We start from the raw sequence: 15,211 nt of genomic DNA on the forward strand, positions 1-15,211 counted from the left end.
CAAGACAAGAATGTTGATTTTGTAGTAAATGTTTTCCTTCCCCATTAAGAGGTAAAATTTTCATTAAAATTAAAACCAGTGAACATATGTCTTTTAATAGATTTGGGACAGAAAAATATACCTCATATTTTGTAACCTCATATAACTATTTCACCAGAAAGGGACTGTCTTATTTCGTAATAAATTAACCTACTTGTTTTCTATGAGCCATAATAAATTTGATTTTGCACTTTTAATCTGTTTCACTTACACATGGGTTTTAAGTGTGCTATTAATGATTATAAAATAGCACTACCTTGCAAAAAACAAATTTTAATGAGATGGTAGAATAGAGGGGCAGGTAGGTGGTATAGTGGATAGAGCACGGGCTCTGGAGTCAGAAGGACTTGAGTTCAAATCCGGCCTCAGACATTTGATACTTACGAGGTGTGTGACCCTGGGCAAGTCACTTAACCCCAACTGCCTCGCCAAACAAACAAAACAAAAAAAAAGATGGTAGGATAGAAGAAAAAGTCTCCAAAAAAAAATCTCTAGCACCAGAAAAAATGTTCAACAAATGACCAAATTCTAAATTTTACACTAAAAATCAAAGGATGAAACTATTTAAAGAATACAAATAAATAGCACTGGAAATACAAATGCAAAAAGTTAGTACTTTTAAAAATAGCAGTGTACGAAATATTTTGAAAGTATCCTTAGAAGAAAAAACAGACTAATTCCATAGAAAATTGGGGGTGGTGGGGAGCTTGCTTCTGACAGACAAAAACTGTTTGATATAGTCTCAGTGCTCCCAGACAACTCTTCTATCATGTTGCGTAGTTAATGAAGGGAGATTCCATACCAGGAGTTTATCATAGTTTTGGGGGGTGAAGGGAAGGAGAAGAGATATCTTAGGCACCATATTTGAAGAAGTCATTAGAGAAAATTTCACAGAGTGAATAAGAATAGGCCACACTCTATGACTGGAAGAATTTTCAAAGCTTCAGAATGAAGAAATCTGATGCTTCAAACAATTCAGGTTAGAAATGGTTAGAAACCCTTCAGTCTTCTCAGCAAAAATAAAAAACAATTAACAAAGTTAGACCAGCATGTACAAAAGAAAGGGCATTGGACAATGGCTTTGAATCGCCAATCCTGCAAACCTGAGTGTTTAGAAACAATTTTTTTAAAGTCTCAGAAATGAACAAGCCCTCAAAGGATTTACCAGTGGTCCTCAGGGGAAAACCCTTATTAACAGTTGGAAGGGATACCAGCTTTGTTAAATGAGTACTTAACAAAATGGCATACCTAAGCTGGTCACTTATAATCAAATATTAATGTATATAACAAATTAGGATATGAACTAATATGTAAGAATAAGTTCACACTTTTAAAAGCTGATAAAATACACCTTTAAAATGAGTGAAGACCCTAGTCGCTGAGCCTTCACTGAGACCTTGATGATCTCCTGCCCCTTACTTTCCTTCACTCAGTCTCTCTACCCCTTCCCCACTGGCCTTCTACCACTGCCCTTTTAGAGGTTGTTTCCTTGGAAGAAAAGGAATCATGTTTGCAATCCAGAACCTTCACTCTTTCAACTCCTTTGCTGATGGAAGGAAAGGTGATGACCTGCTTCTTGGACTGTAGATAATATCTATATAGGAATTCAGCAGAGAAATGGAGAACCCTCACTACTGTCAAGGGAATTACTGATGATCACAATAAAAAAAAATAAAAACTACTCAAAGCATTTAAGAAGAAATTTGCCTGCAATGATAAGGTAATTGAGCATCCAGAATGTAAAGAAGTAATTCAGCTAAAGGGTGACCAGTGCAAGAACATATGTCATTTCCTCCTTGAAATTGTACTGGCTGAGGACAAACAGCTGAAGGTTCATTGGTTTTACGTACTTTGTGGCTCACCAAAGTTTAAATAAGGATTTCCTTGCAATGAGTAGAATCCTTTCTGTCCATGTCACAAATTTTAAAACCTCACAGTTCATTTAATGTAATCACTTGGGGTCTACTTTTTTTTTTTTTGACAACAGAAAAGTTTTATTAGGAGCAGAATGAGACACTAGTCCCAAGGCATCCCAGTACAAAGTAAAAGGCACCACAGCCCAGGAGAGGCTGGGGAGATTTATGCTTGAAAACCACAAAGGGGATGATTGGGGAGGGGGTCAGGAAAAAGAATGGCCATTCTTCCCAGGAACGAGTGGGGCACAGAAGCAGGATGTTTTGTTGGAATAGTTGACTGCAAGGATGGTTTAGGCCAGTTTGGGGTGCACAGCTCAGCAAGGTCAGCTAGGGAATACCATCAGAGGCATCTGGGAGTGAGCAAGATTTGGCTCGCTGCAGGGCTTCTTTCAGCAAACAGACACTCTGTTCTATGTCTAGGGTACCTGCCTCTTGTTTTGTGTCTAGATCTTGCAGTGGGGTGAGTGTATGGCCCTCTTGAAGGCTGGAATACCTGCATACCAGGCAGATTTTCTCATTGTTTCCTCTGTAGAAAAAGCTCAAGTATTCCTGATGCTTGGTACACCATTCCTCTAGGATGGAGTGGGTCTCCTCATGGAATGGCTTCAGCCACTTGGCCATCTGTACCATGTTCTTCATCTTCCAGTTGGTACAGAAGAGGTATGGAGGCAGGGATTTTTGAGCAAGGCAATCCCGGCAGAAGGTGTTGCCAGAATGCTCTGTTGCAGTGTCGCTGAAGAAGCTCCCACAGACTGGGCAGGTCAGAAGGTCCTGCACGCACTTGAACAGTTTCCATTCAGTGTTTGCTCCTATTTCACTGACAGGGGTGTCACTGTTCTCCATGTCCCTTCAAAGGCTGGGTTTCTCAGCTTCTCTGCTGTACTGCCTTTGCCAGGTTCTAGCTCCAGGAAGGTCTGCCTCCCAGGCTCTGGCTCCTCTGAAATTTATATCAGCCTCTGACCACAGAGATTCAAACCTGTGGGAAGTATGAACTAGGGAAAATTACACCTTCCCGGAAACTCAGAGTTGGACTCCCTATAGACTTTAGCTGAAACCCAAACCCCAGAACCAATACCACTCCAACTTCACTCAGAAGGAGCTATCCAGCCTTTCCTTCAAGTCTTTCTGTCAACTAGACTATCTCCTGAGACAGTCTTCTGCTTTGGGAAACATCCCTTTTTAGAAAGTTTTCTCCACATTGAGTTTAAGTATCTTTTTATCACCTCCAATCTTGCTCTTAATTGTCCCAATTAAAGAGAACAGTCCTATCCCTCTTTCTCATAATGACCTGCTGACACTGGGGCTGTATCTCATGCACTATTTGGCGCTACCTTCTGCCTTTGCCAGAGAAGAAGCATTAGTGAGGAGGAGAGCATGGCCCTTGGGGTCCACTTTAACTTGGACTGATATGACTCATGTAATGAACTGGAGAGAGAGAGAGACCTGGCAATCCTGGAAACAATTCGTTTTGAGGAGATTAACATCGTAGTTGGTTTAAAAGGTTCGAATTTTATTTGTTTCATCAGAATTAGAAATGGTTACATCGTAGTTGGTTTAAAAGGTTCGAATTTTATTTGTTTCATCAGAATTAGAAATGCAAAGGCTATAGGATCTATTTTGCCAATATTAAGAAGAAAAATTGGGGTTCGAATTAAATATTTGTGACATTGAAGGCAAATGGTCCAAATTCTCACATTAAAAAGAAAAGTAACAGTAGATTTTTTTTGAAGTAACAAATATTTTCAACTTGTGTGCATCAAACCACATAAATTAGTAACAAAAGTCAATAAGAAGAAATAAATATATAGTAATGTGGTACCTCAGTAGTAATAGTAGTAATAGAATACCTCAATATTCCATTTATCACCATGTAGTAAATCTCATAAAAATGTAAAGAAATTATAGATCTTTGCTATTTATTGAGAAAGCTAGAAATAGCATATGAAGAACTACAGTCTCTCCACCAATGTCCCACTCTAAAACTTCACAACCCTTCCACTGCTCTGGAATGCTTGCTCAATAGGTAATAAACATGTTCCCATCTTAAACCTTTTCCTGGGGCAGCTAGGTGGCACAGTGGATAGAGCTTTAGCCTTGGAGTCAGGAGGATCTGAGTTCAAATTTGACCTTAGACACTTGACGCTTAACTAGCTGTGTGACCTTGAAACCCCAATTGCCTCACAAGAAAAAAAAACTCTTTTCCTTTCCCACTGCTTTCATCTTCTGGCTTTCACTGACACCTGGTTCCTTTTGACACAGCCTTCCTTGCTACCCTTTCCAGCACCGGCTGCACTTTCCTTCATCCCCTTGACTCAAAAGTTGAGATGGGGGAGTTGGAATACTCCTTGCTCCCCATTGCCACTTCCAGGCTCATTATCAACAACCATCACTTCTCTTCTGAGGTCATTCATTCCTTATCTACCAACAAATAAGCTGTTGTCTACCGGCTTCTAGAACACTCCCATTTTTTCCTCAGTTCAGTGCCTGGCTCGCAGTGTTTTTTCCCCAATGCCTGACCTCATACTACGGAACTTTGACATACATTTTGATGTTCCCTCAGTTCCACATTTACTATGACCTACTCCAGCCCACCTCAGTAATATGCAAATATGGTATCAATCTTGCCATCACCCACAAAAGGACCACTGCCACAATCTCTTCCTCTGCCTTGCAACCCCTATTTTTGTCTTCAGCATGACCTCCACTTTCCCAACCCCTTGGTACTCTCTTTCCTTCTACATCTTGACCCATTCATGAACCAGTTCTTCTCTGCATTGTCCTCTCGAGTCCCTTCTCTTCTTAACCTTAACTGTAATCTTGCCCTGCCGAGTTTCAGCTACAGATTACTCCCACTATCCACTACCTTTGTTCCTACTCACATAACAAGCAAATACAACTGGAGAAAATCGTGAAAATGTGCTAACTAGGTCCAGTATTCAACTGGACAATTACTACATTTTACATTTAATTAACTCACTGTCCCACAGACCACATCTTTTACAAATATTTTCATCCCTCTACAAACCTACCATAGCTCTCCCTGCCCTAACCCTCTCAGCTGACAATATGTTTAGCTATTTAAATGAAGAGAAATTGGAGCCATTCACCAAGAGCTCCCTCTTCTCCTCTCAGTCTCTCCTCACATCACCCAAATGCTTTCTGCTGCTATCTCCACTTAAACTCCTATCTCACATGAAGAAGCAGCCTTTCTCCTTGCCAAGGCCACATACACAACTGATCCCATTTCATTCCATCTCTTCCATCAGATTGCTCCCTCTACTATCTCCCTCTCACTTATCTTCAATCTCTCCTTGTCCACTGGCTGCTTCCCTACTGCTTACAAACATGCACCTTCTTCTTCCTGGTCAGTTCCTAACTTTCTGGACCTCAAAATTACATCCCTGCCTCCACTGCTTACTCATCCTAGAACTTCCGTAATGCCTGGGACATCCTTGTCTTGGAAAAGCCCTGAAACTTGGAGCTTGCTCAACCTAGCTTGTTCTTCTGAAAGGTCTATGTCCTTTCTTCCATTGGTGAGTTCCTGATGAGGTTTCCATTTCGTTGAAGGTCTCAATCTTGCCTGCCTTCATTCTCTTTCCAGCCCTGTTCCTAATTTCTGGATTTTAAAAACTGCCACCAAACTAGGTACCCTACTCTCCTCCTCATTTTCAGTTCTCTTTTATGTGTTGTCTTCCCCTATTAGAATGAAAGCTCCTTGAGGGTAGGAACTTTCTTTCCTTTTGCTTGTGTTTTCATCAGCAGCACTTAGCACAAGGCTTGGCACATAATAAATTAAATGTTTCCTACCCTTCCTTCATTCCCTCCTTCCTTCTTTCCTTCTCTCTCTCTGTGATGAGGGTCATCCCCCACATGTAGCATGGAATGGTCATTTTGTGGCTTAAAGGGAGACAATAGACATCTCTAACCTCTTCTCTCCTCACTCTTCTCCAAAGGAGACTTTAATTCCTGCCTGGAGGGGAAGCAGGAAGTTAAGGTTAGAGGTCACCACTCTACTGTCTTCAGAGGGAGTGGGTACCAGGCTAGAATTATGTCTATCTGCTCCCATAAATATTATTAGTCTAGCGTATATGGTTTTCAGGTTCAGTCTAGCTTCTGGTTGCTGTTCTATTAATTGGGGGAAGGGGGAGAAAAGCTAACCAAGCTTTATATCCAGGGCTTGGCTCCCTTCCCCCCAAGTACCATTTCCACAATTAATACATACAGCATTCAGCCAAGAAGCCCATTTATCCAAATCAGTAACAAAACAGAAATCAAAGTATACATAGACTATATACTAGACAATACAGAGTGAAGGAGATCTCTCATTGGGAGCTAGATAACTCAGCTCAACTGAGAGAGACAGTGTCCTATATCTCACTAAAGGGGAAGTTCTTCAAAGTCACTAGTATAGCAAACTGAGGATAGGAACATGATATAGACTGCCAGCTCCTCTCACGTTGGTTTCTTCCCAGAGTCTTTTCCCTTTAGCAACCTGAAGTGGGGTTTGACATCTTCCATCTTTTCTCTTGAAGCTGGAAATCAGAAGTGCCCAAAGTCTGAAGAGACTAAGTGACTCAAAGAAAGCTAGAAGACTGGAAATCTACCACTCTCACCAACTCTTCCCCTCTCCTCATGCAGGACAGAGCATTCATCACCACCAAAGAGGAGAAGGTCCCATACCAATGAGCTTTGGGACAGAGGTTATACTTCCTCCCTCCCTCCCTCCCTCTCTTCCTTCCAGGTCTCCCCATCTTTAAAAAAACTTTACTTGATCTGTCTATCCCCCTTTCATCCCATATCTCTCTACACTTTTATGGTTAAGTTACTTGAGAAGGCCATTTATAATTGTCTCCACTTGCTTTTCTCTTTTTCTCTTAACTTTCATAATCTGCCTTCTGACCTCATCATTCAACCAAAACTGCCCCTTCGACTTCAGAAAAACCCAGAAAGACTTGTATGGTCTGACGCTGAGTGATGTGAACAGAACCAAGAAAACGTTGTACACAATAACAGCCACGTTGTTCAATGACTAATGTTGATAAACTTAACCCTTCCCAGCAATACAAAGATCTAAGACATCTCTAAAGGCTTTGTGATAGAAAATGCTATCCACATTCCAAGAAAGAACTATGGAGTTTGAATACAGATCAAAGCATACTACTTGCAATTTTTTTTTCTTCTGTTGACTTCTGTTTCCTCTTTCTGGTGGTTCCTCCTATTGGTTCTAATTCTTACTTACAACATCACTAATGTGAAAAATATGTTTAATAGGAATGTATATGTATAGCCTATATCAGATTGTGTGCTGTCTTGGGGAGGGTGGTGGGGAGGAAAGGGGAGAAAAATTTTAAACTCAAAAGCATATGGAAGTGATTGTTGATAAATCAAAATAAATTAATAAAAAAAATAAAAAACTGCCCCTTCCATAGTTACCAGTGTATCTTTTAATTGTAAAATAGCCTTTTCTCAGTCTTCATCCTTCTTGACCTCTCTGCAGCCTTTGACACTACTGATCACCCTCTTCTCCTTGACGCTTGCTCCTCTCTAAGTTTTAGTGACAATACTCTATCCTGGTTCTCCTCCTACCTATCTGACTGATCTTTCTCAGTCTCCTTTGCTAGATCTTCATACAGGTCACACCTTGGATGTCCCTAACCATGAGGATCCTTCCTGTTCCTTCAGGGTTCTGTCCTAAATCCTCTTCTCTTCTCCCTCAATCCTATTTCCCTTGGTGACCTCATCAGTTCTTATAGTTTCAATCAGCGTTATCTATGCTGATAATTCTCAGTTATACTTAACCAACCCTAACCTCTCTGACCACCAGCTGTAATATCAAACTAGATGTCCCATGGTCCTCTGAAACTCAACATGTCCAAAACTGAACTCATCTTTTCCCCCAAAACCCATTCCTCTTCCTATATTTCCTATTACTGCTGAGGGTACTACCATCCTCCCAGGCATTCAGTCTTGCACCATAAGCTAACAAGGCTTCTTCCCTCACATAGTTCATATATTTCTCTTTCTTTCCATATTACAACCAAATATGCACTCCAGTTCCTGTAAAATCTTGCCATATGTCAACTCAACATTGTTCACTGAAAGCCAGTTCTAAATATAATGAAAGTTGCTTTTCTTGCTTAATATTTGGCTACATCTTATCTCCTGCATGGATTTGTCATCATTTTCTTTTTTTAAAAAGGATTCATTATAAATTCAATATCAAATGTCAATAGAACTAAGGAAATTTTATTTATAGATATTTACATGTAAATAAGTGAATTTCAGTGAATAAATATAATAATTTTTCAGCCATTTCCTCTAAATATCTGTCAAGATTCTTTGTCCATTCCCACTAACTTTCCGTCTTATTTGGTCATAATGTATATACTCTGTTCTCCTAGGTGAACTCTGTTAAACCTCTGTTTCTTCATCAACAAAATAAGGGTAAAATAGTGTTTGCTTTATAGGGTTGTTATGAGGGTTAAATGAGACCTTCTTTGCAGTCTTAAAATGCTATATAAATGCTAGCTATTATTATTATAAGTATACAGGTGATAATTGAATCCATGGGAGTTGATGAGATCATTAAATGAGATAGTATAGACAGAAAATAGAAGAGAATCTGTTATTTAATTATAGAGGTTCCATCAGATTCTCTGTCCAATAATATTATTGATTGCTTTTGTTAACTTTCATATGCAACTTCTCCTGGCCCTATCACTGCTACAGAGTTTGAAGTTTGGCAATAGTATCCACCATTAGTTAATCTTCTGCCAAGTATCTGAGATGTCAGTTATATTGAGACCCTCCATTTCCTATTCTGATGTTTCTTCCTAGACTTATGACTATACTTAATTTTTTAAGTTGATGGACAAGAACCAAAGCACCTTTTCCCAACTGATAAATGGTCAGAGGATATGAACAGGCAGTTTTCAGATGAAGAAATTAAAGCTACCTATAGTCATTTGAAAAGAAATGTTCTAAATCACTGTTGATTAGAGAAATGCATAATAAAACGACTCTGAGGTACCAACTCACACCCATCAGATTGGCTAATATGACAAAAAAGGAAAATGATAAATGTTGGAGATGTGAGAAAATTGGAACACCAATGCATTGTTGGTAGAACTGTGAACTGATCCAACCATTCTGGAGAGCAATTTGGAATCATGACCAAAGGGTTATAAAACTGAGCATACCCTTTGATCTAACAATGCCACTACTAGGTCTGTATCCCAAAGAGATCATAGAAAAGGGGAAAGGACTCACATGTACAAAAATATTTCTAGTAGCTCTTTTTTGTGATGGCAAAGAATTAGACATTGAGGGGATACCCATCAGTTAGAGAATGGCTGAACAAGTTGAGGTATATGAATGTAATGGAATACTATTGTGCTATAAGAAATGAGGAGCAGGCAGATTTCAGAAAAACACCCTGGAAAGACTTACATGAACTGATACTGAGTGAAGTAAGCAAAACCAAGAAAACATTGTACACAGTAACAGCAACACTGTGTGATGACCAACTTTGATAGACTTAGCTCTTCTCAGCAATGCAATGATTTAACACAATTCCAAAAGACTCATGATGGAAAATGCTATCTGCATCCAGAGAAAGAACTATGGAGTCTGAATGCAGATTGAAGCATACCATTTTCTTTTTCTTTTTTTTGTTGTTTTTGTTTTTTCATTCTTATGGTTCTTCCTTTTTGTTCTGATTCTTCTTTTACTACATGACTAATGTGGAAATATGTTTGATGTAATTGTACAAGTATAGCCTATATCAGATTGCTTGCTGTCTTGGGGAAGGGGGAGGGGAGAGAGGGAAAAAAAATATGGAACTCAAAATCTCATAAAAATGAATTTTTGGTTTTTTTTTCAGTTAAACATTTAAAATTTATTAAACTTTTTGATCAAAAAAAGGCGGGGGGCAGCTAGGTGGCACAGTGAATAGAGTACCGACCGGCCTCAGACCAAACACTTGATACTAGCTGTGTGACCTTGGGCAAGTCACTTAACCCCAACTGCCCAATTAAAAAAAAAAAACACTTGTGAACTAGTTTTTTTTAAAGTACATTTTCATTACAGCTTGTTTAAATGGTATCATTATATACTTTATGAAATATTTGATCTGTTTCTACTCTGTTAATCCACAACCCTGGCTCACCCTTTATTATCCACCTTCTTGCTCCTCCAGAACTGCCAAGAACTGCCAGAGGTAGGCATTCAATTAAGCCCATTGATTCTATTGCCAGTCTCGGTATCTAACCTCAACTAGACTGTCACTACTGAACCGGAATCCTTTTATTGTTTTCAGATTAACTCCCTATCACCCTTCCACAGTGGCTATTCTAAACCTTTTCTTCTCATGTCCCCAATTTCACCTTCAATTTCCATTCTTAGCAGATGAACTGACCTCCCACATCTTATTGAGAAGATGAAGGCCATTCATCATGAGTTCCCTCCCCTCCCATTCTCCAAAACTTCAAACCTCAGTTTGTCTCATTTTTAAAAGGGTAAGTAGCTCTCCTATTGGCAAGGGCAAATGCTTGCACTCATACTCTCGATCATATCCTCTCTCATCCCTATCTATCCTGCCCTGACCTCTCTGCTGACCTCTAGTCTTACATCTCCAACTTCTTTTCAGACGTGTGAACTGGATGTCCAGTAGATTATCTTACACACATATCCAAAACTTAAATCATTATCTTTTCCCCAAACCATTCTGCCCTTACCTTCTCTATGAGTGTCCAGAGGAACACAGTTGTGGGCCTGGGTTCCTGGGATGATAGGGGTCCTCTTGACAGTGATAGGGAAATTCAGAAGAGGGAGGTTTGAACAGAAAGATATAAGTTCTATTTTATGTCACAGACACCTGCGTCCATGACCGTGATTAACTGCTGGTCGAGTATGATAAAAGAGAAAGATATACACAGGCCAGGTGGGTAACAGGTCCAGAACCAGTTCCGTTTATTGATCTGAGGGTTAGGGCTTTTATACCCCATTTGTGGGAACAGAAGCTAGAGTAGCAAAGGCACAAGTATCAACAATTATTTTTCTCATGGAAACAGTAACTGGGGGGGGAGCACCCCCTGAAACATCTCCTCACTTTCCAGTTATCTTTCAAGGTCCTTCTGTTCTCAAGGGAAAGACAGAGCAAGGGAGAGCTTGGAGAGCCTATGTTCTGACTTAGGTGGCCCTCAGACTAAGGACAAGCTGTAGGTAAAACCCAGCCTGGCCTAAATCCTCAAACCCATCAGTATAAGCCCTCTACATTTTACACATGTGAAATTTGAGGTGCCTAAAGGACATCAATTTTGAGATCTCTAAGAGACAGTTGAAGATTAAATAGTTGTTGTCCTTCATTCTTGAAAAAGACCAAAATGACATCACTACGTTAGAGTCAAGTTACAGTGTGTCTGACTGTGGCTCCTCAGACCCATATGAGCTCAGAATGCTCTACCACAGGTCAAGCACAAATAGTCTATGTGAACATTTGGGATGGATTCTCTAAATCTGTGCTTCTTGTTATTTCTTATGAGCTACTTCAATTCTGCTTTGCTCAGAGAGCACAGCACCTTCTTTGATGAGGGCACATCATGCTGGGCAGTCCTGTGCCAGTATCTCCCATGCCACCCAATTAATTCTAAAGTTCTTCAAAGAGACCTTGAGAGTGTTCTTATATCACTTTTTCTGACCACCATGTGAGTGCTTGCCTTGTGTGAGTTCTCCATAAAATAGTCTTTTAGGCAAGTTTCCCTAAAGCCAGTCTCTCCCTTTGAAAATCTATCCTACACAGATCTGCTCTGAACTGGTCTTATCCCCTTCCTACAAACTTCAAGGATCCCTAACATTTTTTTTTAAGGCAATTGGGGTTAAGTGACTTGTCCAGGGTCACACAGCTAGTAAGTGTCAAGTGTTTGGTCTGAGGCCGGATTTGAACTCAGGTCCTCCTGACTTCAGGGCTGGTGCTCTATCCACTGCGGCACCTAGCTGCCCCTCTAACATCTCTAATAGTAGGTCTCAAAAAGTGTACTCTTAGCGACCTCCAAAGATGCTTTTAGGGAGTCTGTGAAGTCAAAACTAATTTTCATAATAACTTTGTTGTTCAGTTGTTTCAGTCATGTCTGAGTCACTGCGACCCCATTTGGGATTTTCTTGGCATAGATACTAGAGTGGTTTGCCATTTCCTTCTCCAGCTCATTTTATAGATGAGGAAACTGAGGCAAACAGGGTTAAGTGACTTATCCAGGGTCACAGAGCTAGTGTCTGAGGCCAGCTTTGAATTCAGGAAGATGAGTCTTCCTCACTTTACTCTATCCACTGTGCCACCTAGCTGCCCTTTCATAATAGCACTAAAACATTATTTGCCTATTAAAATGTTCCTCCCTTTTCCAACTACATATCTATATGAGGCCAAATCTTCTTCACATACATAAACCAAAACAGTATATTACAACACTGAATGCAAAATCAGATAGGAGAGTGTCAGCTAGGTGGCACAGTGGATAGAGCACCAGCCATGGAATCAGGAGTACCCAAGTTCAAATCTGGCCTCAGACACATAACACTCACTAGCTATGTGACTCTGGGCAAGTCACTTAACCCCAACTGCCTCACCAAAAAAAAAAAAATCAAATAGAAGTCAGCTCTGAGAAAATGTTATGTTAGCATGTAATGGGTTTATTTTTGTTACTTTAAAATCTATTAATTTTTAAAATGATCAGATTTAATTTCTAACAAAATAAACTTTGATAGATATAATCCACATAAACAAAAGCTTGTTTAGGTTCTCATTAATTTTTAAGAATGTAAAAAAATTCTGAGACCAAAATGTTTGAGAGCCTAGAGGATTAAAAACCTGACATTTAAGGGCCTTTACAATCTGACTCAAAAAGACATTTCCAGGCTTACTTCACACCAAGCCCCTTCACATACTCCATATTCCAGCCTCACACTAGAATGCTGACTGTTCCCTAATCCTGAGTTATGCTCTTCCACCTCTGGGACAGAGCTCTGTTCTTGGAATGCACTCCCTTCTTTTATTCCCCTTTGAATTCTCTTTCTTCGTGCCCAGCTTAGGGACCACCTCTTCCATGATGCTTTTTCTGATGTCTTCCCCATCCCCACTCCAAATAGCTGGAAGTGATCTCTCTATCCCTTCTAATTTTCATAGATCTTTTTTTTCCTGGCTTTGTTTTTGGCTCTATGACATTGTACCTTGTATCACACTTATTTATGTATATGTTATACACCACCCCCATTATTGACTGTAAGTTCCTTGAAAACATAATTGTTATTTTTCATCTTTATAACCCTGGTATATAGCCTGGTATGTAGTGCCTCACACTTAAGGAGTTCTTGAGGAATTCTGAATGAATGAATTTTAAAATTGAATTAAAATAGGAAAGGTTGTATTCTGATACTCTTGACATTTACTTTCCATGAATAAAAAATGTAAGTACTCCTCTAGTTATTGTATTAATAAATATGTAGAACAAATAAAGAACATAGTTGAATATGGCCATGATACCCAGGGGGAAGAAAATACTTTAAATATCTTTTACTTTGGATACATATTTCCTAATGAGGGGTCCTAGATTATTAGTTTTTCACCAGTGACCCTGAAACAGGTGCTATTTTTACTCAGGCATCTTTTGACAAAGAGAAAAAGCATCTTACTTGATTGAAGTTCAGTTTCCGGATTTCTCAGCATCTGCCACAGCAGGTGTTAATGGGAAGCCTAACACACATAAGCTGCTATCATATAATCTTCTTTTTTCCAAAATGCTTATTGATGCCTTTTTAAACAGTATGGTCATTTCCCAATATAGCCTTCTTTTTTATTTTTTTAAATATAAATTTATTTTTAGTTTTCAATATTTACTTTAAAATTTTGAGTTCCAAATTTTCACCCCATCTCACCCCTCCCCCTACCCCAAGATGGCATGCATTCTGAATATCCTTTCCCCTAGTCTGTCCTCTTTTCTATCTCTCCCCCCCTTCTCTTATCCCCTTCCCCTTCTGTTTTCCTGTAGGGCAGGATAGACTTCTGTACCCCATTTCCTGTATTTCTCATTTCCCAGTAGCATGTGAAAACATTTTTTTAAAACATGTTTTTAAAACTTCAGGTTTCAAATCTTCTCCCTTCCTCCCTCCCCACCCTCACTGAAAAGGCAACAACTCAATATAGGTTATACATGTGCAGTTATGCAAAACACTTCCATAGTAGACATGTTGTGAAAAACTAATTCTATTTCCATTAATCCTATCCTGCCCTCCCATCTATTCTATTCTTTCTTTTGACCCTGTCCCTCCTCAGAAGTATTTGCTTCTGATTATCCCTCTTCCCAATCTGCCCTCCTCTCTATCACCCCCTGCTCTCTTGTCCTCTTCTCCCCCTATTTTCCTGTAGCGTAAGACAGATTTCCATACCCAATGTGTATATTATTGCCTCTGTAAGCCAAATCCTATGAGAATAAGATTCACTCATTCCCTTACCTTCCCCCATTTCCCCTCCACTGTAAGAGCCTTTTCTTTTCTGTCTTTTCTTTTTCTTGTGAGATAATTTACCCCATTTTACCTCTCCCTTTCTTCTTCTCCAAGTATAATCCTCTCTCATTCCTTAATTTTATTCTCCAGACATGACCCCTTAATCTTCAACTCACCCTGTGCCATCTATCTATCTATCTATACATACATACATATAATTTTTTTCCTCCAACCACCCTAATACTGACAAAGGTCTCATGAATTATAAATATCATCTTTCTATGCAAGAATGTAAACAGCTCAACCTTAATAAGTCTCTTATGATTTCTCTTTCCTATTTACCTCTTCATGTTTCACTTGAGTCTTGTATTTGAAAGTCAAATTTTCTATTCAGCTCTGGTCTTTTCATCAAGAATGCTTGAAAGTCCTCTATTTCACTGAATGACCATTTTTTCCCCTGAAGGATTATACTCAGTTTTGCTGGGTAGGTGATTCTTGGCTGTAATCCTATCTCCTTTGCCCTCTGGAATATTATATTTTCTTCAGTAATCTTTTGGACTTCCTTTTCCATTTGGCCAATTTTGCTTTTTAGGGCATTCTTCTCCTCATTGGCTTTTTGGACCTCTTTTTCCATTTGGCTTAGGCTATTTTTTAAGTTGTTATTTTCTTCATTATATTTTTGGGTCTCCTTTAGCAAGCTGTTGATTTGTTTTTCATGATTTTCTTGCATTACTCTCATTTCTCTTCTCAGTTTTTCCTCTGCT

General features: G+C 39.4%; 1 pseudogene; it reads left to right on the forward strand.

The window, feature by feature from the left end:
* The first annotated feature begins 1,545 nt into the window (after positions 1-1,545).
* On the forward strand, positions 1,546-1,915 carry LOC110195226 (eukaryotic translation initiation factor 1 pseudogene; annotated as a pseudogene).
* Positions 1,916-15,211: the final 13,296 nt, after the last annotated feature.

The sequence above is a fragment of the Phascolarctos cinereus genome, unplaced genomic scaffold (genome assembly GCF_003287225.1).
Source record: "Phascolarctos cinereus isolate Bilbo 61053 unplaced genomic scaffold, phaCin_HiC Scaffold_4;HRSCAF=312, whole genome shotgun sequence".
NCBI classification, from domain to species: Eukaryota; Metazoa; Chordata; class Mammalia; order Diprotodontia; family Phascolarctidae; genus Phascolarctos; species Phascolarctos cinereus.